The sequence below is a fragment of the Lemur catta genome, chromosome 14, assembly GCF_020740605.2.
Source record: "Lemur catta isolate mLemCat1 chromosome 14, mLemCat1.pri, whole genome shotgun sequence".
Classification (NCBI taxonomy): Eukaryota; Metazoa; Chordata; class Mammalia; order Primates; family Lemuridae; genus Lemur; species Lemur catta.
The window spans coordinates 15,192,308-15,216,399 of NC_059141.1; the positions used below are offsets into that span (position 1 = coordinate 15,192,308).

Genomic DNA, 24,092 nt, shown 5'->3' on the forward strand with positions numbered 1-24,092 from the left:
TTTTTCCTTTTTGGAATGTGGATACGATGCCTGGAATGCTGCAGCCATTTAGAAAACATGAGGACAAAACTCACAAGCAGAAGACATGTAACAGGAAAATAATAGAAACTATTAGTAATTTTCATGGAAAATTCTCCAGCTATGAGCTTTCAACCTCGGGAATTCTTGGTGAATGGGAAAAATATGTTCTATACTTGTTTAAGCCACTACATGTGGGTTTGCTGTTACTTGCAATTGAATATTCTCTAAACTGTTTCAAGATGCATGACATTTGATCAAATCTAGCATTACTCATGTATGTCTTTTATCTCTCCATGCTGCATGCTGAATTATCAACTCTTAAATTAGAACTTGGAAAGGCCATGTTCACAATGATATGGCTAATCCAGCCTGTTTCAGGTATTCATTTCAGTCTGAGTGTGAGATATCTGGCTGAGTTTTTACTCAGTCATATTTATGTAGGTTTTAAACTTTTCTGTCCTCAAACCCCCTTGAGTGACCAACTCACCAGCTCCAAGTCAAGGACTGAGCTTTATATTTCTGTGTGTCACAGAAGCACAGTGCCTTGTGAATGGCAGATGCTCAATAAATATTAGTGGCTTAATTGTTTGATTTTTAACTCTCTGGTTTCTTAATTACAGAATGTGTAAAGATTTCTGAGACTATTGGCCGGGCGCGGTGGCTGATGCCTGTAATCCTAGCACTCTGGGAGGCCGAGGTGGGTGGATTGTTCGAGGTCAGGAGTTTGAGACCAGCCTGAGCAAGAGCAAGACCCCATCTCTACTAAAAATAGAAAGAAATGATCTGGACGGCTAAAAATATATAGAGAAAATTAGCCAGGCATGGTGGCGCATGCCTGTAGTCCCAGCTACTCGGGAGGCTGAGGCAGGAGGATTGCTGGAGCCCAGGAGTTTGAGGTTGCTGTGAGCTAAGCTGACGCCACGGCACTCTAGCCTGAGCAACAGAGTGAGACTCTGTCTCAAAAAAAAAACAAACAAAAAACTTTGGGGAAGATTTCTGAGACTATTGATTTAGATATCTTTACAGAACCCACAAACACGAATGTTACTTGTTTTTCACAGTGCTAAATAGAGCTGTCAAAAATGATATTAACTGTCATATTCTTTGGTTTAAAGAATATTTTTAGCTTCCTGTCATCCATCACTTAATTATTGTCACTAGCAACATGTCTCTGTCTGGTGGTTAGGTAACACTTCTGAAAGAAGGGTTGTGTTTGGAAAGACCTAGAAATGATTAGTGAGGAGACTAGGATTCTGCTCGTGATGTTTTTTGTGATTGCCAGTGGGATGTGGTCAATTAGTGCATCCCAGACCGTTGTAATTGAGGGGCTGGTGTTCTTGCCCGTCCGGGTAGGCTGTGGGTCAGCAGGGAGCCTCATGGCCAGGCAGACAAAGAGAGAAGAGGGCAGTGTGGTTGCCCAATGAGCCTTTGGAACAAATTGATCCGGCGTGTTTGAGTTTCCATCAGGTCCTTGCCATGTGGTTTTCCTTGTGTGCAGTTGGGCAATGGTCAGAGGTTGGGGCAGGGAACCTTGACCTCTGCCTGTCCACTCACAGCAGCAAGATGAGAGCCAACTGCTCAATGTGTGCCTTCGGCTTGTGTGTTCTTCTGCCTGGCTCAATCCATCTCTTTTAGTGGTGGCAACTGGCATGATGAGGAGCCAGTGGCTCCTGTCCTGTGGGAGGCTGGAGGCCAGAAGCCAAGGCCTCCAGAAGTCAAGGCCTAATGGGCTTTGGACCTTGCAGCCCATCAGGGGAGTCACTTGAGCAAGAGAAGAACCAGGACAGCCTATGGCTGGGCTCCAGGTTGGGGAGGTCTCAGGGGAGGAGAGAGGGCTCTAAGGTCAGTTGGAAAGAATGGAACAGAGAAATCTCTTTTATGCTCCTTTATCCCCCATACTACTTTGCCCAAGAAGTCAAGGTTCAGGTTTAATGGACCCTCCGTTGTGGAAAGACGACATCAAACACCATTAGTCATTTTCTACGCGGAGGTTTTGGGACAGGGTCCACAGGCAGTAACGGAGAAAGATGCTGTGTGGACTAGAAAGGGTCTCAGATATTTGCACGTAACGAGCCTTAGAGGCCACTTAGGCCACCAATCGTCCTTTACTGATGTAGGAACACCCAAGAGAGAGATCATGGTGTGCCCAAGGTCACCCGGGTTCAGGGTGTGCCTGGGTGGCTTCACGCCAGGTCTCCCCACGGCTGTCTGAGCCACCTTTCATATTGCCAGCGGGAAATGGCTCCACTCCCCTCAGCCTCTGTGTTCTCTTTTTTATTTGTATAAATTTACAGGGTACAGGTGTAATTTAGTTACATGGATAGATCGTGTAGTGAAGTCAGAGCTTTTAGGGTGACTTTTAGTGTCCATCACTGGAGTGACGTACTCTGTGCCCGTTAAGGAATGTCTCAGCCTCTGTGTTCCACCCCCCCCCCATGCTCTGCAAGTTCCCTGTCCTTCCCCTCCCACCCTCTGCCACTGAGGACCCTCCTTCCGGGGGGAAGCCACCCAGGTCCCGAAGATCACACACACCCTGCTGGGAACTGAGAGGTGCTCGGACATTGCTGGCCTTTTCCCTTCTTCAGCATCTCCTTGCTCCTTGGAGAGAAAAATCTATCACCAGGAAGTAACTGGAAACCCCAACTGGATGCTTTTTCTTTTTATGTGCTAAACGATACTGCAAGCTAGTTGGGGGCAAGGACTTCACATAGTCCCTGCCATAAACCCAGGGCCTAGCATGGGATCTGGCACATGGTAGGTGCTCAACACAAGCTTGTTGAAAACAAGGAACTAGCACCACGGGAGAAATGGTGTGATCCTTAGAGCAGCTGGCGGAGGCTCCCGGAGGAGGTGAAGCCTGAGCTAGGCTTTAGAAACATGGGTACTTCTGATTCCTTTGCTTATTCATGAAATTGATTTAATAAATATTTATGGTGCCAGGCATTCTTCTAGATGATGGGGACACCTCAGCGAGCAAAACAAAGTGAAAAATCCTTGCCATTAAGAAGCCGACATCTGGTGGAGGGGGACAGGTATCAGGCAATGAACTGTCTAGGGTTATGGTGATTCAGCAATGGAGGAAAATGAAGGAAGATGGGAGGTGCTGGGTGGCGGTGAGGACTGGGGAGGAAGCTGGCCTTTTATGTGGGGAGGTCAGAAGGGCTTTGCTTATGGAAAGGGCACTGTGACCTGCTTGATAACAGATCACAGTGCCAGGGGATCCCACTCAGGCCCCCCTCCCTCAACCTACTACTCTCACGCTCCAGAACATTGTTTTCCTTTTGCTTCCCCACATACACATCCTGGTAGTGAAATCAGGCTGGCTGGCTGGCTGGCTGGCTGGCTTGCACAGGTGGCAGGGTGGAACTGTGGGCTGGAAAGGTGTGGCGGTCATACCTGGGCCAGGTGCCCGGTACCCTGAAGCTTTGAACTTCAGTCCCTGGCTTTCCAGGACTTGACCCAGCAGTCCGCACCCTCAGGACTCTTCTCCCCAGGAGCCGATGGCTCTCGGGCAAGGTTGGTAGAAGGGCTTATCCAATGCTGGGCTCCCCTCTGGGATTACGACATTGTGAGGAAACGTGTTCCTGTGTGTGTGGCGGGGGAACCTGGATAGTGCCATATTGTGACAATACAGCACGTGCTGCCTTCTAGGCTGGAAGCCAGAATCCGTTCTGGGGCAGCATCCACCCCGTTCCTGGGAGACTTCCTAGTCAGGCAGCGATGCTGTTGCCCACGCAGGATCACCGGGAGGCCCTAACCACGCAAAGTCATCCTAAGACATGTGCTTCAAGCCGAGATGTTCTGCCTAATAATGAGAAGGGCTATATGCATATAGAAATGATTATATCAGCGGGTTTGGGATCACTGTTGTTTGGACATAAATAAAGACGTGATCCTGGAGGCTGGAGAACTTGGGGTGACTGTGGTACATGTGCCTTTCCTGCAAAGATGCTCCCTGGCTATCATCAGATTCCAAAAGGGGTGGTTGACCTGCAAATGGCAATGATTCATCTATTTAGTATTTGTGAGGGAACTTGGCTTCTTAGGGGTAGGAAAGTACGTTTTCAGTCCCGAGTACTTGCATATTTTACAGAAGACGTTGCTCTTTCTGATGAACAAGTTAAGAAGAAAAAGGAAATGTCAAGGTTGCCCTCTCAAATTGCAATGACAAATGGCTTTAAGGGGGAGAGAGGCCAGGAGAGAGCTGTGTGTCCTGTCTGTGGAGGGCTTTGCTTTGACACAGACGCTTGCTTGGAGGGAACCTAAGATAGCCTGCGACCCTCTCTCGGCCCCTGTGTTGTCCTGCAGGGGAGGAAGGGTCGACCTGGCCTCCTGGCCTCCAGCCCAGGGCCAGGAAGCCCAGCCCTTTTTCAGCCAGTAGGGAAACAGAGCAGACATTTGTCTGTTCATACTAGAAGAATGAATGCCTACCTTCCAGGAGATGGGAAAAGGCACTTTGGGCCTAATTGTTCCTGTTGTAGAAAATAAGCACGATTACTTTGTATGAAATAATTTAACTTATTATTTAAATTTTAGTTTAAATGGCTGGTTTTTAGCTCCAGATCGGCATATTTTACATTAAAGAAGTGCTTTATACCTTTCAAAATACTTTTATATTCATTGTTACTGAATCACTGGCCTCAGTTTTCTCAGTTGGGAATTGTGGGTATGGGATAAGATCAGGGAAAATGATGAACATCACTACACATGCTGGCTCAGCCTGGCCTATATCTCTGTGTTAAGAAGGATTCTGAGGCTACTTCTGAGCTGTGCAGGAAGCTGCTTCCTGATGGATTAGTCCTGTCTGCCAGGAATGAGGAGGAAGGATCTGGTTACTTGGAACCTTGTGATACCTGTTATCGTTTCCAACCATAAGATTCCATGACTCCAGGGTAAGAGTCAGCAAATGACAGCCCTCAGACCAAATTCAGCCCACCACCAGTTTTTATTTAAATAGGGTTTTGTTGAAACACAATCACACTCTTGTTTATGTGCTATTTTTGGTAGCTTTTGTGCTACAGGGCAGAACCCAGTAGTTGTGACAGAGACCGTATGGCCCACAAAGCCTGAACTATGTACTATTGGGCCCTTCACAAGGAAGAGTTTGCCAACTCTGTTTTAGGGCAGTTTAGGCCCCCCTCCCATTTTTTACAAATATACGTCCATTATCTCCATGAAGGAGGAAGGAAGATCTTAGTAGCCTCATTTTACTAATAAAGAACGTGAACCTCCTCAGGAGAAGAGCTTTGCTCAAGGTCACAATGGCAGGTGTTGCTGAATAGGTGCCCCAAGGCCCCTCATTCATTCCACTGCAGCATGTGACTTCAGAATAGAATGTTCTAGTTTGGTGCAGAAGAATTGAATGAATTTGTTTTAGGATAAGAATCTCCCACCAAGTCTTCAGATGTAAAGTGAGAGATATACGAGAAAGGGAGCTCGGAATCCTTGCTTACTAGCGGAGCTCAGGGACCTCACATGTTCAACAGTTTGGGTCCTCTGAGAAGCAGATGCCAAAACAGGAGTAGATGTGAAAGAGACTTATGGGGTGGGGGGAGGGGGGATGCTGGTTAGGAATAAAGGGGAAGGAAAAGGATCAGGCAGGCCCTGGGCTGTGGTGCAGGTCCGAGCCCTGGGAAACGAGTGAGCAAAGGAAGGACTATGTTGGAGGAGCCTCAGACCACAGGGCAGCTCCGAGAAAGTGTCTGCCAGCCTGGTGACAGAATGCCATGTGGGGCGGGGGAGACTGGCTCTCATGCCCCCATTGTGTTCAGCCATTGGCCAGGCGTTGGCCTGGTGGTGGCATGGCCTTGGCAGGAATGCCGTGGTGGATCCAAAGGGGCAGCATCATCAATCGAGAAGCTGGCAGTCAACTGTGCACCTGCAGCAGGTTCTTGTCAAGGGGAAATCTGAGCCCGGCTCCTCTGTGGCTGGTACCACACGCAGTATTTGCCCACGCACCCTGGGACAGGCTCCACGCTAGGCCTGGAGGCGACAGAGATCTGAGGAACATTATTCCCATCACCAAGGAGCTCATGGTCTAGCTGGGAGGACCAGACATGCACACCTGATCAAGCAAATATGCACTGAAATTATGGCCAAGGTAGTAATAAAGGGGTGTGTGACGCCATGGTCTGAGATCGTCGGGAACAGCGTGTGCTGGTGGTTCAAAGAGGGACCCCGGGAGGAAAGCTTGGGGTGTTCCCATTTGGCATAATGACAGATATGTGTGCCCAGTGTTTTGGATCATTTCAGCCTCTCCACGCCCACAGATTGCTGCCATGTACTTGGCATTCCTTGAATACTGAGCAAGTCCAAAGGCTCCATGCCAGGTACTGTGATTACGTAGGCCCCTGGCTATACACAAGCTTATGCTATTCAGGGGGCTATAGACAATGATGAATCATTAAAAAAATACAAATTTATAGAAATACACATGGGTTTGTGTGGGGCTCTTAATGACTAGACGCCTGCTAATATTCAGGTGAGGTGCAAACAATGGGCAAAGCCATCGCAACCATATGTTTGTCAAGCTCTATAATGCTTGATGCAGTGGCAGGAAGTCTTATTTCTGTTCATTATGAAAACACTAGAAAACTACATATAGAAGAATACTAAAAACATGGAATAACAAATCATATGAAGGGCCCAAATATACCCATCACCCAGTTTCAATAATTATTAACTCATGGCAACTTTTGTTTCATCTTTAGCCTCACCCACATACCCCTCTTCTTGTATTATTTTGAAGCAAATCCCCAGACATAATTTCACTGATTAATATTTTGGTACATTTCTCTGAAGGGTAGGGAAGCTGTTTTTCTTTTAAAACATTTCCCTAATACTGCTACACGTATTCCACCTTCCTGAGCTTCGTTTTCTTATTTATAAAATGGACATAATGTGATCTATTCTTCAGGGTTATTAGCTACATTTCATACAAAGTGCTTATCCCAGCGCCCTGCCAGAGTCATGTTGCTACTGTGATTGTAACACATATGAGAAATTGTGAATCAGAAGGGCCTAGAAATCTGCATTACAACATGATATCAAAGTGGTTCTGATGCAGCTGTGGCCACGACCATGTGTTGAGACACACTGTTCTGGGGTATACAATGATTAATTGGAGCCATCTTTTTAAAACATAAATTGGATCATGTCATTTTCAGTGGTGAAAACCAGGTGAAAACCAGAGCTTTCGGGACACATTCAAATGCCTTATCTTAATACCCAAGGCTCTTCAGGACCTAGAGCCAGTGATTCTCAATTGTAGTGTGCATCAGAATTACTTGGGCAACCTGTTAAAATGCCCACTCCCAGGTTCTGTACCTAGAGCTTCCAGGGTGGTGCCTAGGAATCTGTGTGTTTATTAAGTTCCTGGAGACTTCTGATACCAGGACCACACTTTGATGACTTTAGATTAGGGGAGTACGAGATAGAGACAGAGAGAGAGAAAGAGAGAGAGAGACCCAGAGCTGCCCCTGGAAGACTGGTTCTCATAGTCTATTTAGAACTTTGGGTCACTGTGCAAAAGTTAGTTAAGTACCTGTATGCAAATGCAGACTTTTGTCCACACCAGGGGGCAAAAACTGGCAGCCACAGGCAGAATTAATCTTGCAAATCTGTGTGGGCTTTTTGGCCTACACGGTATTCAATTTCTTTGAACGGCTGCCAAATTTAAAAAATTTACGATTTCACATTAAAATCTGTATTTTTCAGTCTCCTTAAAAGATAAAAAGATCTGATCACACTGGGCCTCCATTTTCCCATGGCAGTATTAGGCTGATGGTGGAAGATGTCCTTGGGTGGGATATATGTCCTCAATTTGACCCTAGTTCCCAATACTTCCCATTAATCACATCTAACCTGTTTTTCTCATTTACATTGGCTGCCTGGTGCTAAGATGCTTTTGAGTTTGTGACATGATCTCCTCATTCAGTTGAGGTGTGTGTGTGTGTGTGTGTGTGTGTGTGTGTGTGTGTGATCTGTCCTTGGCAGTGCAGATTAAGGCCAAATCAAAGAAGGGTTTAATTTGGTCATGACACGTATATCAATGGTACCCATCATGGGTACTCCCATTAATGGAAGTTTCTACAAATATCATCTGGGATAAAAGACCCATCCCAGAAAAAGGTACTCAGAAGATGCGTGCAGTGAGGCAACTACCCTGGTCACAGCAGTCCATTTCTCTACTCAGGTGATGATGTACATTAGGAAGACCTCCACAAACCACCCACCCCAGGACAGACTTTTACCCAGCCTTGAGGAAATTAAAATGAAGGCTACTCATACCCTTCTCTGAAGGCTACAAAGCACACATAGCTAAAAGCAAAGAGACACACACACGAATATATGTGCACAGAGCAACATATTCTCATAGGCCCAAATGAGCATTAAATACATATATGCTTTATATTAACAAACACACACATGATTTTGGTAGCGGTAGAAAAATCATTCAATGGGAATAAGTGACAGCTTGTGAGAGACTGAAAGAAAATGAATCTAAGAACTCTCTTATTAGTAGTAGCATGAAACAATAGAAAGATCATGGGCTTTGGAGTCGGTCTGACAGTGGCTTTCCTGATGTGTACTGAGTTCTGCAAGTAATGGGCCCAAACTAATAGAAGCGAAATCAAATGAAGTTGGCATGATCTTGGTGCACTGAATCAAGATCCAGGGGCCATGAGAGGCTGGTTCCAGACCTCCCATACTCCCACACCCCTGCTGTTTATCTCGTCACCTCTACTCCCAGGTGAGAAGCATTTTGCACTGGAATCCCCAACTCAGAGGGGACCTGTAGACATGCCCTGTCACCTGTGCTCACCTGGCCTGCTCAGACTCTTCTCTGCCTCCTTGGACAGCTTTGCCCTGCTGTCTGGTGGTGCTCTGCCAGGGCTGTAGACTTTGGTTGGGACTTACAGGTGCTGAGAATCTGGGCGGGTACCCTAGCGCTCAGTCACCAGGCTTGCTGTCCCTGGCTGATTTTTCTTCCTCCTCCCGCCCCACCAATTCCGCCCAGCACATCTGCTCAGACTGTTTATCAAGTGACCTCAAGGGTTTCAAGTAAACGTTCCTGGCCATGGGTCAAACTGAGAATTTGGTTGGGCTTCGGTGGAGCATTCCCCATGGCCTGTTTTCTCTCCTTCACAGCCATCTTCGCCTGCATCTTGAGACTTTCACAGTCCCTCATCCCTTCTGCACAGCCCTGCTATGGGTGGCGTCCTCCTCTCCCAGGCCCACCCCCCCTGCACTGTCTCCATTTGAAGTTCCCGTCCTCTCACTTGAGCCAAGACAGCTGCAGACGCTCTGCTCTCACTCAACTACCAGGAAGAAAGCGGGTTGGTCTAGCCCCGTCTGGGAATCAGATCCCTATCTGCCTTTGCATCATCTGCGGCTGGCTTGCTAGCTCTGTGCCTTTAGATAAGATAGCTTAGGTAAAACGTTTTCTAAACGCAACAGTAACAACTATTTGTTGGCCTAATTGCCAGTTCCTTCACAAATAATGACAAAGCCCTTTTTGATTTCTTCCTCTTTTTTCTCCTTGAACTAAACATCCTGGAAGCCGAGACTGAATATGTAGGAGAGGCATAAAGACCTGTTTTGTGTATGAAGAGCTGGAGTAGAAAGAATACAGGACTTAAATAATTCTGGCTTCAATTCCTGGCTGGGTAGCTTTCAGCAAGTTATTCAAACTTTCTGATTCTCCATGACCTCATCATTACAATGGCAATAAAAATACTACCTTCCTCAAGCTTAGGGTTTGGGGAGGATTACAGGAGAGAGAAGGTGCGATTGTGATCTATGCACTGTGAAAATTTGTGCAAATGTTGGACTTGGCTACTGCTATATTACAACCTCTGGCTGGAGAGAAGCCCTCTAATGACTAGTTCTTGCACATGCTTTGTTTCCTTCCTGTTTCCCTGGGGTTGTGGATATGTGGATAAAAGGGAGTGAAGACCTGTACGTGGATGTCTATAGCAGCATTATTCACAATAGCCAAAAACAGTGGCAACAACCCAAGTGTCCATCAACAGATGAATGGATACATAAATTGAGGTATATTCATACAATGGAATATTATTCAACAACATAAAGGAATGAAACAAACCTTGAAAACTTTATGCTAAATGAAAGAATCCAGTGATAAAGGTCACATCTTGTAAGATTCCATTTGTACGAAATGTCCAGAACAGGCAAATCCACAGGAGATACAAAGTAGATTGGTAGTTGCCTAGAGCCAGTGGAGGTTTTGTGGGGCTTGGGGAGTGACTGCCGATGGGAAGGGGTTTCTTTGGGGGGTGATGGAATGTTCTAAAATTGATTCTGCTGATTACAATTCTGTGAATATAGTAGAAATCATTGAATTATACACTTTAAATGGGTAAATTATATGGTGTGTGAGTTGTATTTCAATGAGGCTGTTATATATTTTAAAAAAGGAGTAGAGACCAGGTAGGTTGGCTCATGCCTGTAATCCCAGCACTTTTGGAGGCTGAGGTGGGAGGATTGCTTGAGGCGAGGAGTTAGAGACCAGCCTGGGCAACATAGTGAGATCCCGCCTCTATAAAACAATAGAAAAATTAGCCAGGGGTGGTAGCGCACACCTGTAGTCCCAGCTACTCAGGGGTGGTAGTGCACACCTGTAGTCCCAGCTACTCAGGAGGCTGAGGCAGGAGGATCACTTGAGCCCAGGAGTTTGAGGCTGCAGTGATCTATGATCACACCACTGCACTCCAGCCTGGGTGACAGGGTGAGACCTTGTCTCTAAAAAAACCAAAAAAGAAGTGGAGATACAACTTTGATTTTCACCTTTTTCCACCTAAGAGGAGCCCTGCAGGGGATCCCCTTGGAGGCTGTTTGGCTGCACTTGACCCCTTGACTTCCTGTCCACCATGGGTGGTTTTCTCCTTGTGCTCTTTGGACAGGCCCATGTGCTTTGGGACAAGCCCCCTTGGCTGGCCCCTGTCATTGGTTCCATTGCACCAAGGACTTCTCTCACAAGTGTCTACTTCCTGTGCTGTGACATCGTTTCATGAGGGCAGGGACCTGTGAAGGGTCTGGTTCATCTTGGTGCCCTCCTGTCATTGTCATGTCTCCAGTATAGTAGATGCAAAATGAATACTTGTTGAATGATTGATTATTCACATAAGAAAAGCGTTCCCCTTAAGTTCCTTTAAGTGTTGAGCTCTAATATATGAAGACCACCTAAGGGTTTGTTTCTATCTCAGGGCCTGTAGGAGCCTTACAGGGAGCAAAGGGGGTTCTCATGTAAAATTTAGTCTTTCCAGGAACTCGGCTGGGAAGGGACTGACTGCCACGTTCAAAGTCACATCATAGGCCTAACAGGACAGAGGCCATTAGTCACCCCCAGGCCTGCTTAGCCCCCAGAGCCCTCCCTCCTTACAAGGCCTCTTGTAGCCTAGCAGAACAGGGAGAGCTTTGGAAGGGGAGGTCGGCAGCAGGTGCAAAAGATGAAAACATGGAGAAGCCCAAAGTCATGACAAATCACCGAAAGACAGGAAATGCACATAAAGCATCTCCAACATGGGAGAGTGAGTCACCCGGGTTCCTACCACCTCCCCAGGGTCATAGTGAGCTGCACAGCTGGTATCAAATAGGCTCCCCCGCTGGTGACCCCAGCCCTGCTCAGCCCCACTCAAGTGTCACCTCCCCTCTTGGCAAGTTAGAAGCAGCCAGGCCTGGAGCCCGGGGGCTCCACGTGACTACTCAGAACGCTGAGCTGCAGCCTCCACTGAGAACGTTACTGAGTTCAGGGCTCCCCTCCCCAGGTAGAAAATCCCCACCAGGCAACACGAAGCAGATGCCACCCACTGCGTCATTAAATTATAACAAGCTCTGAAACTCACTCCAGAAACCCGGGTCTGTTTGTCCTTGCAGTCGGAAGGAAGCGTGTGATTGGCTGGCCAAGCTCGGCCTAGCAGGCCTTATCTCTGCCTGGTTATTATTTGATTAAAGAGCCTTCCTCCTCCTGCAGGTTTCAAAACTGCACTGGGAGAGTTTGCTGCTGCCAGGGGGACTTTTCCTGAGGTTACTGCCGAGCACCCAAAGTCCTTCAGCTGGTCAAACAGGCACCCAGAGCAGCCAGACCTCCCTTTTTATTCAGCCACGGCCTGGGGCTGCCTTCTCCAGGGTCCTGGTCAGCTCTGCGAATCAACTGGTTGGAAACAATTCCTCAGACACCCCAGAGTCAAGGATGCAGGTATTTACACACTTAGGGGTGGAGGGTGGTGGGGGGTGGGTGGGATTTCTTGGGATGTCATGCCAGGAGACGCAGGGGTGGGATGGGGGCTGGGGCAGCAAAGTGGGACACGTGAGAGGCAAACAGCGGAAAGAAGGAGGTGGAAGAAAAGCGAACTCGGGATCTCGGGATGCTGTGCAAAGGCGGAGTGAGGCTCCTGGGTGCGAGCACGTTTCTGATGTAGCATCCACACCTGCGGGAGTTTGCTCCCCGGGGACTCCTTCCTGAGGTCTAGCCACCCCCTTGGCCTCCGTGTAATCCCTCACCCTGGCTCAGAACCCCAAAGTCCTGAGAGGGTTTCGGACATTTTATGAAAAATACAATTGCTCTAGCTTGGGACATCGTCAAATCTGATTTGCAAACGGGACGTGGCCTTCCAAGGCTCTGCTTGGTGGTGCAAATCCTTGCACCAATCCTTGTGATGTGGGCAGCAGAGGGAAGATGAGTGGGGCCGAGCGCCCCATTTATGAGAGTTCGTTTCCCACCTTGTCTGAGATCCGTGCGGGACGTGCTACGTCCATTCTTATCCACACCGTGGTCACATCTCAGTGGTGTTTTCTGAGACTGGGTTGGGCGGACGGAGCTTTGCATCAAAGGACTCCCTCACTGCAGATGAAAGCTGGGTTCCGTGTGGGGCCGACAGGGATTGAACCACCTGGAACGAAGATGAAAGACAGAGGGAAGGACAGACTTCATCTTCTTTAATTGTCAGGTTTGGCTGGAGGTGGCCAAAGAGGACAGGATGTGATGCAAAACCGATACTCTTGGGGTACGTAGGGATTCCTGAAACTGATTTCTCCCCATGTGCATTGTAGGTTAAGAAATAACCTTGCCAACTGCATTTCCCTTCTCCAGTCTGGGTGGCTGTCTTTCTTCCCACGTGTTTCCATCTGTGTTGTCTTAACTCTCAAGTGTTTGTATCCAGGGTGTCCTACTTTGTTAGCTGTGGTGGAATGACACCATGGCTGTGTTCCACAGGATGCAGGACATTCTCCCTGCTGACTGCTGTGGTCCCCTCTGGAGCTTTCTCTGCTGGGGCCCACTGGATCACTGGATTTCCTGAGGCTATCCAGAGCCATAGGTCCGAGAAGTTTGTCATAGCGAATCCTGCTCCTCTTCATAATCTTAAAGGAAATGCCAAGAGGTGGAGGACGAGCCCAGTGCAGGGGTTCATGCTTCCTGGACCTGATTCTTCTTTGCTCTGTTGGGAACATGTCCTCTCTTTGCCATCGTCTGGATGCTCTGTGTCCTACGTGCCTCTTGGCCTCTTTTCCTACCCTTCTCGGTCTCTGTCTTGCCCTGTGGATGCTCTTTCAGTCCTTCACACCCACCTCGGTCAAGGCTTATCACATTTTATCTTTTCTGCTTGCAGCCTTCTCCACTCTACCCTGCCCTCAGGTCTGGCCAAGCGAACAGATGAGTCAGGGCTCCCTCTGAGTCAGCTGCCTCCTCTGCTGGGAGGTTAGGGTTCCCTGAACTTCTCCTTCCTGGCCGGCTAACTGTACTGTCCTACGACTGCTTGTTCCTGATGCGTTGCTGCCCCCAGACTGACAGCTGTGTGAAGGCAGGGTCTGTGCCTGTCTTGCTCCCGGCCAGGCCCCCAGAGTCCGGCAACGTCTGGCACCCAGTAGGTGCTCACTGGCACTAACAGCTAACGTTGACAGAGCGCCTTCTCTCTGCCCAGCACTCCTCCAGGTGCTTTATGTCTGTTAACTTATCTCCACAAGCCAGCGAGGTGGGTGTCAACCCATTTAACAGATGAGCAGACTGTGAGTTAGGGAAAATATCCAAGTTAGAACAGTAAATCGCAGACTTTGGAGCCATGCTTTTATTTTTCACTCCTGTGCTAAATGAGCCAGTGAAGAATGAATGATTAAAAAACATAATATGCTGAAATAAAAAAAAAACAAGAATGAACGAGTGATAGCAGGCTATCTGTGGGAACGCGGCGACTCTTTCACATGCTCGGTGGGACCTGTTCACTCAGCTGCGCCCACCGAGCTCCGGCCACGTCCAGGCTGGGAGCAGGTCTTTGAGGACATGGTGATTAGTGGCACAGACCCTGAACTCTGAGATGCTTTCTGTTCCAAGCTCTGTTCTGTCGTCTTTATTGGGATCTGCTGTCCTGTCAGCCTCTTCCCTGCCTTGGTAGCCGGGTGTCACCACGTATGGGCTCCCTTCTACAGACCTGGAGGGACCCGGAATTTGGTCCAGGCCTGAAGGATGCGCTTGGGGAAGCCAGCGCCTGGGTGCTCACTGTATTTCAGGCACCGTGCTGGGCTCGTTTAGCCTCCGTATGAGGTAGAGGGGTTAGCACCACCCTGTGTTTCAGATGAACAAACCAAGGCTGAGAGAGCTTCAGTATCATGTACTAGGGGCTTTCCCTAGACCCTCGGCGCTGGGCTCACCACATCCTGGTGTCTGGTTCCCTTGAACACTCTTGTCTCTCTACCTGCCTCCCTGCTTGCTGGGTGAGGACTCCCTCCCTGCTTTGGGTCCTCAGCCCCCTCTTCCTTGCCTGGACCCCTGCCCTGGCACCGGCTCTGAGCACTGGAGCTTGTGGCCCCACACTTGTGCCCGACTTGGCAAGATAGGCAGCTGCCCGGGGACCCCAGCTTTGAGCTGCCCTCGGTCCTAAAGTGGCCCCTTCCCCACTCCTCCTCTCTCACGGAGTTGCTCTGGGGCACCTGGTCCTAGAACATCTTGCTGGAAAAAGCCTAAACCAAGGCCTCCAGCTTAAGGGACTCTCGTAAGTCTGTTAATGTTTTGCTGGAAAAGCACAGTTAAACAAAAGTGTCATTTGTAGCCACAGCTGAATCTTGTTTCCTCCACTTCTTATTTAAATTGTCTAAGCTCTCATTTCCTCATTTTTCAAATGAGTACAATACTTTCCCCAGGGGGTTACTTTGCAAATAGAGATTCCATGCCCAACGGTGCCAGCTGCGAGCTCACTGCGTGTGACCCGGGGGGTGCAGGGCAGATTGAGGCAGAGAAAGCCGCTGCCCTCGTGGAAGTTACAGTCAAATGGGGGTGACAGGTATTAGAAAAATATCGCAAAATCCATCTGTGATGAGAAAAAGGACAAAGGACCTAATTTAGATGGGGTGGGAACAAGTTGGAAAGGGTCTGTGATGAACCCATAGCGTTTGAGCGTTAATACCCGCCTCTACCAGGATGCAGTAGGTGCTCAGCACTCGCCTCCCTGGCCAAGGACCTGCTTCTGTCTGCGGCTCAGAGTCTCTGAGAATCAAACGGGAGCTGGACTGAATGCTTCCTAAGACTGAGTGGCATCTCTGGCATGTTACGATTCGTTGGCAGGATAGAGCCAGATGAAACGGGGGCCTCGGACTCCCCGTCCAGGGCTCTTGTTCCCCAGCTGTGTCTGCTGATGGAGACAGGCCAGGCCAAGGCAGGAGGGAGAAGTGCCCAATCCTGCCTCCTAGAATCTCCTTTCTACCAGCATCTCCTTCGGCCGCCACCCCCCTCTCCCCCCAGCTAGAATCCAGAACGCTCCCTCCCCTGGGGTCACTGCTTTCAGAAGAAAACGCCTAAGTCCCTTCCAAGGAACCGTGTCCTTCCTGTGGATGCAGTTCCCTATGTCCTTCCTCCTCAAGTAGCCACATGTCTAGCCCTGCCGGGGCATTAACCCACCTGGCTGGTGTTCTCCCTTGGTGGAGTTCTGAGAACAGGAAGGCCGGGAGGAGGGTGGGGGTTGAGGATTTGGGGATGGGCCCGCGTCTGTTCCATGCTGCCCATGAGTGCTCCCAAGGCTGCCCGCTCAGCCTCCCCCCAGGAGCACCGTGTTCCTTTTGCACTTACACAGTGTCTATTGTGAGCTCTCTGGCCCGGGCGAGAGTGGGGCTCTTGCAAAGAGCTAGTTAGCATTTTTTCCAGACGAAGCCAGAAGCTCTGGGAGGTGGTGGGAAGGCTAAGCCTGCAGAGAGTGATGAAAGGAAATGGTTAGCCCCAGGCTCCTGAAACAATGGTAACGTCACCATCTTCAATCCTCTCCCACCTTTCCTGGGGGTGGGGGCTGCCCCCTTGGCCTCCAGAAGCACATCAATTCTCTCTCCATCTCCTGGTCCCTACCTGGGGCCTCGCTCTTGCCCCAGCTGTCTGTTAGTCAATCCTGGCCCATTGCTTGCTGGCCACAGGGCTTACTGGGACCTCCCAGGGGCACCGGTGTCTTGGCCAGGGATGCCTGCGCTATGATGGTGGGAAGAAGGGTAGGAGCGGAAACTCCAAGGCACACAACTCCTCTTCACATGAGTTCAGGATGTGAAAACTCCCTGTATGGGGGGGATTCGTTGAGAAGGGAACAGAGATGCTATGCAATCAAACACTGGACCAGGAGCGTTTCCAAAGTGACTTTGAATAGCAGCTTGTGCCCCAAGGTAGATTACCCCCAACAGGTCCTAAGAGGAAAATGACAATGTGTTTGCAATGGAAAGTTTACCTTCGTTCAGTTTCCAGAACTCACAGCCTTGCTCACCCCTCCCCCCCACTCCTACCCCACCACTCCGCACTCCCCATGTTGGGACCAGTGCTGCTAACTCCAACTGCTAGCAGCATGTCAGAGGCACATTGAGGATCCTGGGTGTCGTGCTGAGCTGGCGCTAATTAAAACACTCCATTACAGGCTGCCCAGCCACAGGCCAGCAGAAGCCTTTTCCCGCCCGCTGCTGCTGTCCTCCTCCTCCTCAGTGGTGCAATTGCTTAGAGAGCCTCACAATCAGCCCCCACCCCCCACCCAGTGCCCCCTGGGGCTGGCGGGCCATGTAGCTGGGTGCTGGGCTTCAGCATCCTGCCAGAAATCAGGCTGGCCATAAAAACACCCAAAATGAGTCTTGAAAGAAAGTGACATCCGTTTCCCTGTGGGCTGGACTTTCTCTGAAGGGAAGAGATGGTTGCTGTGGAACTTAACCCTGAGGGCTGCTGGTCACAGCGTAGATTTTTTTTTTCTTCTTTTTTTTTTGAGTCAATTCCAGAAAGTGACTATGAGGAACAAGGGCCTGGGAAAATTGAAAACCTTGGGCCTGAGAGCTCTCTAGGACTTGGCAATGGGAAGCCAGGGGACCAAGTGAGTGGCTGCAGCAGGCAGGGGGTTGGCTTCTCCCCACCCCCAGCCCAGCTCCCACCGGAGAGGAGCTGCCTTTGCTCCGAGGTGCCCAGGAGCGCTGCGGGAGCTGCAGCACTCCTAACCCCCACTGAGCACCTCTTGGGGGCACATTTTAAGGATCTTGTGGGATGCAGCTCAGGGTGAGCCTGCTAGGTGAGGGGGGGCCCCTTCCACCACACTGTAGGATAACAGAAAGGGCTCCCTGCGATCCTCAGATTGCATGGGTCTGTGAGGCAGCACAGTGCCTCCCTGGGGTGTTGCCATCATTCCTTCAATGCCTTGCTATGTCGCCATCACTGCCCTGTGTCACACCAGCTTCTTGACTCAGGGCAACAAGGCATAGTGGCTGCTCTCAAGGAGCTCACAACCCAGTGGAAGAGACGGGTGATTAACAGGCAGTTCAGTGTAGTTTGCAGAGTGGAAAATGGGACCCCACCATAGAGCGGTGCATGCACTGTGTTCACAGTGTAATCGTGTCTCCCGAGTTCTCCCTACACCCCTCCCTGCCCTCACCCTGGAACACCTGTCCCCTTCAAGCTGCCTCTCCAGCCTAGTTCTTCTCCAGCCAACTCCACTGGTTCCTTAACACTCACGGTACCCACATTCCACACTGTAGATGGGTGCTGGTCTAGGTTTTTTCTAGTCTAGAGTGACATAAGAACTAAGGACAAAGTAGCAAGTCTTTAATACAGATATACGTATTCAATTTGAGAAAATTCCCTTTGTTCTGAGAGTCTATCCTTCCCGCTTGCTGGGATGATCAAGCAATGGTGTTGGTTGATTGACAATTTATGTTTAGTCTAATTTCTGTGTTGTGACTGGGCAGAACAAAGAAGTTAGTATCCCTTTGTTTACTGCACTGTGATAGCTCCCAGTCTGGGAAGCACTGTCCAACAAGCTGCTCTAACACCCAAGGCCAAACCCAAGCAGGAGCCCTTGGTGTGTCCTTCTTGGTTTCCGATTTCCCAGTGTGTAGCAAAGTGGCAGAGTTGATATATTCAAATTCCACTCGCCTCCCCAAGACACTTAGCTAACCGTGGCAGCCAAATCCTTAAATAGAAACTACTGTTTCCTTGGCGTCCAAGGCTCTTGTATGTTTAATGCCCCAAGTATCTGCTTTCTGGGCCAAACTCATGAAAATATAAAGGGGAATTATCCGTCTCAGAAAGCAGTTGTAATGGAAATAAAAGCCATCGGTACTCACTGTTATCAGGATGTTTAATTTTTCATTGATATTTCAAGATAAAAGTTGATCTTCAGAGTTGCGTGAACTCAGGTCACCAGCTTCCACTTAGATGCAGCTTAGAGACTGCTGCAAAAGATGCCAGTAACCCTGGCTTGGGGTAGCCAAATTTTAGGGGTCCTTTATTCACCTGCTTAGGTTAGAGGATCTCAGGGTCATCAGATCTGCTTTGGTTAAATGAATCCCCTAATGCATCTGGCTATCCTGACATTTTAGATATGGTCCCGGGCATTGGAAGTTTCCCAGAAAGCTTGATGGATAGAAGAAAATGTCTACTAAACAAGCCAAATCCCAAGAATGCAAGTGGTGAAGTCCAAGTTCTTGGGCTATATTTGAATGTTTCTGTGTTAAAAGTTGTTTAAAATAAGCAAGTCATGCTAAGCTTAGATATTCAGCCACAAGGGGGGGTTTGCTTTATATCTGTTTGCAATGTTGTTTCATTCTGTGACAGCAACTGCAAAGGACTCTGGTGCTTGGACGGAGTGCTTCCTGAGGTCAGGGACATGCTTTGTGTGTGATATTGGTGGACACCCCCTTTTCCCTCTGCCTGTCTCTCCCTTGGGACCCAACACATCTCCTGGCACATAGGAGGCGAAAAAATGGTTGCTGGTGACAATGAGAATTCAAATAATTAATACATTTTAGAGAGAATCCGTTTCCACCTTGACCTTAGTTATTAATATTTTTACCTTGCCTATTTAGTTATTACAAGAAACCTTTCTTTGGCTAGATCATTGTGTTTGGTTTGCATTTCTTAGAAAAGGAAGGAGCGGGAACATGAGCAGCAAAGGCCTCCAGGGGAGCATTCTGTGTTCCCGGTCTCTGTCTCCGAATCCTCTGGAACTTGGCGCTGGCTGCTTATTCAGGGGCTGCTCCAGGTTGAAGAGCAACAGGTGTGGTCCACTTGAACTTACATAATTGTGCTTGGTTTGCCTGGGCTCTCCTGCCAACGCAATCTTTCCTACTGAACACACTCCTCTTGCAGTAGGCAGGTCATCAGCTTGAGGTCATGGTGAGAACAGTGTAGAAGGTTTCAGGGGATGTTTCTCATCAAGGCTCTGCCAGCTGTTTGGCCCTGGGAAACTCTCTTTATCTCTCCGGGTTTGCTTTCCTTATCTGTAGAATGTGTTGTATTAGATCAGAATTTCTCCACCTCAGCAATATGGTTGTTATGGGTTAGATAATTCTTTACTGTGGGGACTGTCCTGTGCATTGTAGGATGTTGAGCGGTGTTCTGGTCTCGATCCACTAGATGCCAATATGACCCCTCCCTTCATCTGTGACAACCAAAAATATCTCCAGACATTTCCAAATGTCCCCTGGGGGGCACAGTCACTCCCAGTTGAGAACCACTGGATGAGATACTATCTACCTGAGTTTGAGAAGCCACATTAAGAGTTGGGAATGTACCCTATTTCACTGAGCGTCTAAGTGCTAGGCACCGTAGTAGGCTTTGCTGCTTAAACATCTGTTTCCAGATATTCTATTGAGAAAGTCCATCTACTTCATGAAAATCTGAATTAGAGCTAAGGTGGCATTTGCACAGGCATGGAAGTAGAGTGGAACAAAGAGATAGAATTCCTGTTGAGGGTCTCACTAGCCATGTAGCCTCAGTTTTCTCATCTGTAAAACACTAGCTTTTCACATTGCTGTCAGGACGCAATGCTCAGTGTGTAGGAAAGCAACTAGATTGTGGCTCACATGCAGTAATTAAACTTGCTCCCCTTCGGCTCTCCTATCTCTGAGGGGGTCAGATCTGCAAAAGCCATTAACTTTGCCAGCGTTGCTCTGCTATTTCCACAAATGTACCGTTTGCTCCCCACCTGTCCCCCAGCCCCCTCCCTGGTCAGGCCATCATGGTATGTCATTTTAAAAATCCCCAAAAGTTTGTTTCATGAAGAGTCCCCCAATCTGTTATATCACCAGATTGTTGATTTGGGCCACCTTTGCAGGGGTTACCTCTCTTTATCCAAAAAAAAAAAAAAGATTCTTCAATAACCAGAAATTTGCAAACACCATTATCATTTGTTTGCTTGTGCGGGACAATGACAATAGGAATCAAGGACAAGGGAAATCCTATGTGTGTTACCAGCACTGCTCCACCCGGGGTGCTGATTGGGGTCTTATCACCTCCCCTGGGGTCTCAGTGTCTTGAGGACACTTGGACATCTCCAGGGAAAACGTCTTGGTACCTGGTAGCCTGGCAGGGGGAGAGGCACCGTGGCGCAGTGGTCGGGAGTTCAGGTGAGGGAGCTTGAAGCTGCATCCTCCTCCTGGTCAGACTCTGGTCCGGGCCTACAGGGAATATGGAGAAAGTGTAGTTCTTGAAAACGTAGGCTCAGGCTCAAATCCCAACTCTGCCACCAACTCCCTGTGTGACCTTGGGAAATGTCTCCTTCCTGAACTCCAGCTTTCTGTCATGCCTGAGAAGTCTGTCATCACGAGGGTCCTTCCCTCACGGGGCAGCTGTGAGAATTAAATCACAGAATTCATGGGAAGCATGTGGCACATTCTGACAAATACTAAGTGTTCAATAGAAGGCCATGATTATAGATACTATGTATCATCTTGAATGGTAACTATAAACAATAATAAATATAATAGATGTGAAATAGACAACGAAAAGTGGAAGTCTGGGTGAATGAAAAGGCTTGAGGCTGATTCATTCTGTTACTGATAAGAAAATAGGCTCAAAAAGGCACAGGGAGTGGGAGGGGTAGCCAGGCCCCCGGTGCTGGCTCATGGCAGAGCTGGGGCACGTGCCACATCTCAAGTTCCCTGCAGATGCCAGTTCCACCTTGCTGGGGACCAGTTTCCTGCTCAAACATTTAAAGCCTGTGCTTAGAAAATTGCACAAAAATTGAGGAAAATAAGGTTTAAGAGGGCTGGGCACAGTGGCTGACACCTGTAATCCTAGCACTCTGGGAGGCTGAGGTGGGAGGATTCTTGACCTCAGGTGTTTGAGACCCTGTCTCTACTAAAAATAGAAAACTTAGCCAGGCATGGTGGCTCATGCCTGCAGTCCCAGCTACTAGGGAAACTGAGGCAAGAGGATTGCTTGAGCCCAGGAGTTTGAGATTGCAGTGAGCTATGATGACGTCACTGCACTGTAGCCCAGGGTAATGGAGTGAGATTCTGTCTCAAAAAAAAAAAAAAAAAAAAATCACGTGCTTTTTGCAGACGGGATCTTTCTTGTAGGCTGTTAGGCTGTTTCTTGAGGGACTCTTTCTTCAGGGTAGGAGGGAAATGAATATTTTGTCTAATATGTTTCTAATTACCTAGAGCTACCCTAGAGGAGGGAGTTTCAATTTCTATCTTAGCTACATGGAGCAGGAAGGGTACACTGAGTGTTTCACTCTCTCTCTCTCTCTCTCTCTCTTTCTCTCTCTCTCTCTTTCTCTCTCTCTCTCTCTCTCTCAGACACACACACACACACACACACACACACACACACACAGAGGAAGTTCAGTGTCTCTTTCAGAGCAGAGTGCTGAGAGGAGGCCCCATCCTCCCCGTTCCAGCCCACACTAGCCCATTGCTAATGTACAACCGAGCATCGCTGAAACTATCCCCTTTGTCCTTTGGCCTCCTACCTTCTCAAAGTTCAGCCCTTGCCTCCCAGCCCAGACCCAAGGGACTGGTGAACTGACATTTGCTTTAATGCTGATATTCAGCCTCAAGAGCCACACCGAATCACTAAACAATGGAGCACAAATAATGGTCACCTTCCCAGTGAGATCTGAAGAGATTTCTCTGCGCTGGCTCAGACCTGTGATTCGTATCTTATCTTTCACCTCTGGCCTATAACTCATAAATTTGCTTGAGGAGGAAAGACTGAAGTGTTCAGGCTCACTGGTTGAAAGAGGAAAGAGTTGAATAGAGTGACTCAGGACTTTTCCCTTCAATATTGACTATTTTATACCTGCTTGGAATGAAAATTTATGTAGGGTTGTTAGCGTGTCGGCATGTGAAACCATGTGTGATTACAATAGGAATGGAACTTGGTTTAAAATGGAATAAATTATTTGGATTAAACTCTATTGTGGTCTTAAGTGATGGTTATAATTCAGTCAAAAGGTTGAATCAGTAGAGTCACAATTCCTATCACAACTCCATCTCCTATTTTGACTTTTTAAACTTAACAGTTTATCCACCTGCTGTCTTCCTTATTTGAAGAGGTTTGGCCATGTACCAAGCACACATTTTAATGCTTTTCTTTTACTTCACCCCCCCACCACCTTTTAATCCTTTTCTAGCATAGCATGTATAGAATGATGACTTAAAGGAGAGTTTGGCAAACTATGGCCCCCTACCTACCACCTGCTTGGAAAATAAAATTTTACTGGTGCAGGGTCACATCAGTTTGCTTATGTATTGTCTGTGGCTGCTCTTACACTACAACAGGAGTGAGGAATTGTGACAGAGACCACATGACCCACAAAGCCTAAAAAATAATTTACTATCTGTCCTTTTATAGAAAAAAATGTGCCGATTCCTAACTTAGAATACGAGTGTTGGAGTCAGACATGTCTGGGTTCAAATCAGGTCTTGGTTCCTTGCTCACTGTGACACTGGGAAAGTGGCATAACCTCTCTGTGAAATCTAGAATATGTTATGGGCATAATAGATAAATTCCCATCTTGGAGCATTGCTGTGACAATTCAGAGAGACAGTATTTGTACAAACCTATAGCCCTGTGCCTGGCCCAGAGTAAATGCCCAATAAATGGTAGCTATGATGATGGTCATTCATGCTTTTATCCAACAAACATGCGTTCAGTGCTTTCTCTGTGCTAGGCCTGGGGGATACAGCAGTGATCAAGACATAGGGAGTCCCTGCTCTCATGGAACTAACTTCCTCACTCTCCAATGGGGAAGACAGACAATGATCAAGAAAATAAACCAACAGGTTATTTTTAGAGAGTAGTAAGTGCTATAAATAAAATAAAATAGGATGATATGGGAGAAAGTGACAAGGCAAGGGACAGTTGCTAATGGAGCCAAAATCTAAAAATAAGAATTAGCCATGGAAATATGTAGAGAAGGAATGTTCCTGGCAGAAGGGACCATAGGCACTGAGCCTAGGATGAGCTTGGGATGGTCCACGAACAGAGAGGTGGCCTTGGGGATCAGGGCAGGGTGGGGGAGTGGAGAGTCGTAGAGGACGAGGGAGGAGAGGCGGGCCGGGGTGAGGCCGTGTCACAGCTTGTAGGCCCAGGGAAGACATTTGGCTCAGAGACAGAGGTGAAATCTGAGACTATGATGGGGCAGAAGTGTAACCAGGTCCTTGGCCTCATTGTGCAATCTTTGTTGTCAGTATTATTCTCCCTCTTTCGTCTGTGGCATTGGTGCCTGTTGGAAGCAGGAATGAGTAGGGTCCCAGTGGCAGGTGTTGGATGTGATAAGCCCATCACGTCTCACTTGGGCTTTTCTCCTCATGGTGCCCCTGAC

The 24,092-nt window shown here is 48.3% G+C and overlaps 1 protein-coding gene across 2 annotated transcripts in view; it reads left to right on the forward strand.

Annotated features, from left to right (window-relative positions):
• Positions 1 to 11,909: 11,909 nt before the first annotated feature.
• GPAM (glycerol-3-phosphate acyltransferase, mitochondrial) overlaps positions 11,910 to 24,092 on the forward strand; it is a 59,296-nt gene continuing 47,113 nt past the window's right edge. Inside the window, exon 1 of one of the 2 annotated variants that reach the window (XM_045568140.1) lies at positions 11,910 to 12,241. The gene's annotated coding sequence lies outside the window, so the exon portion shown is untranslated. Of the gene's footprint in view, positions 12,242 to 12,897; positions 13,050 to 24,092 lie in introns of those variants that run through there. The other variant, XM_045568143.1, reaches the window with a different exon arrangement.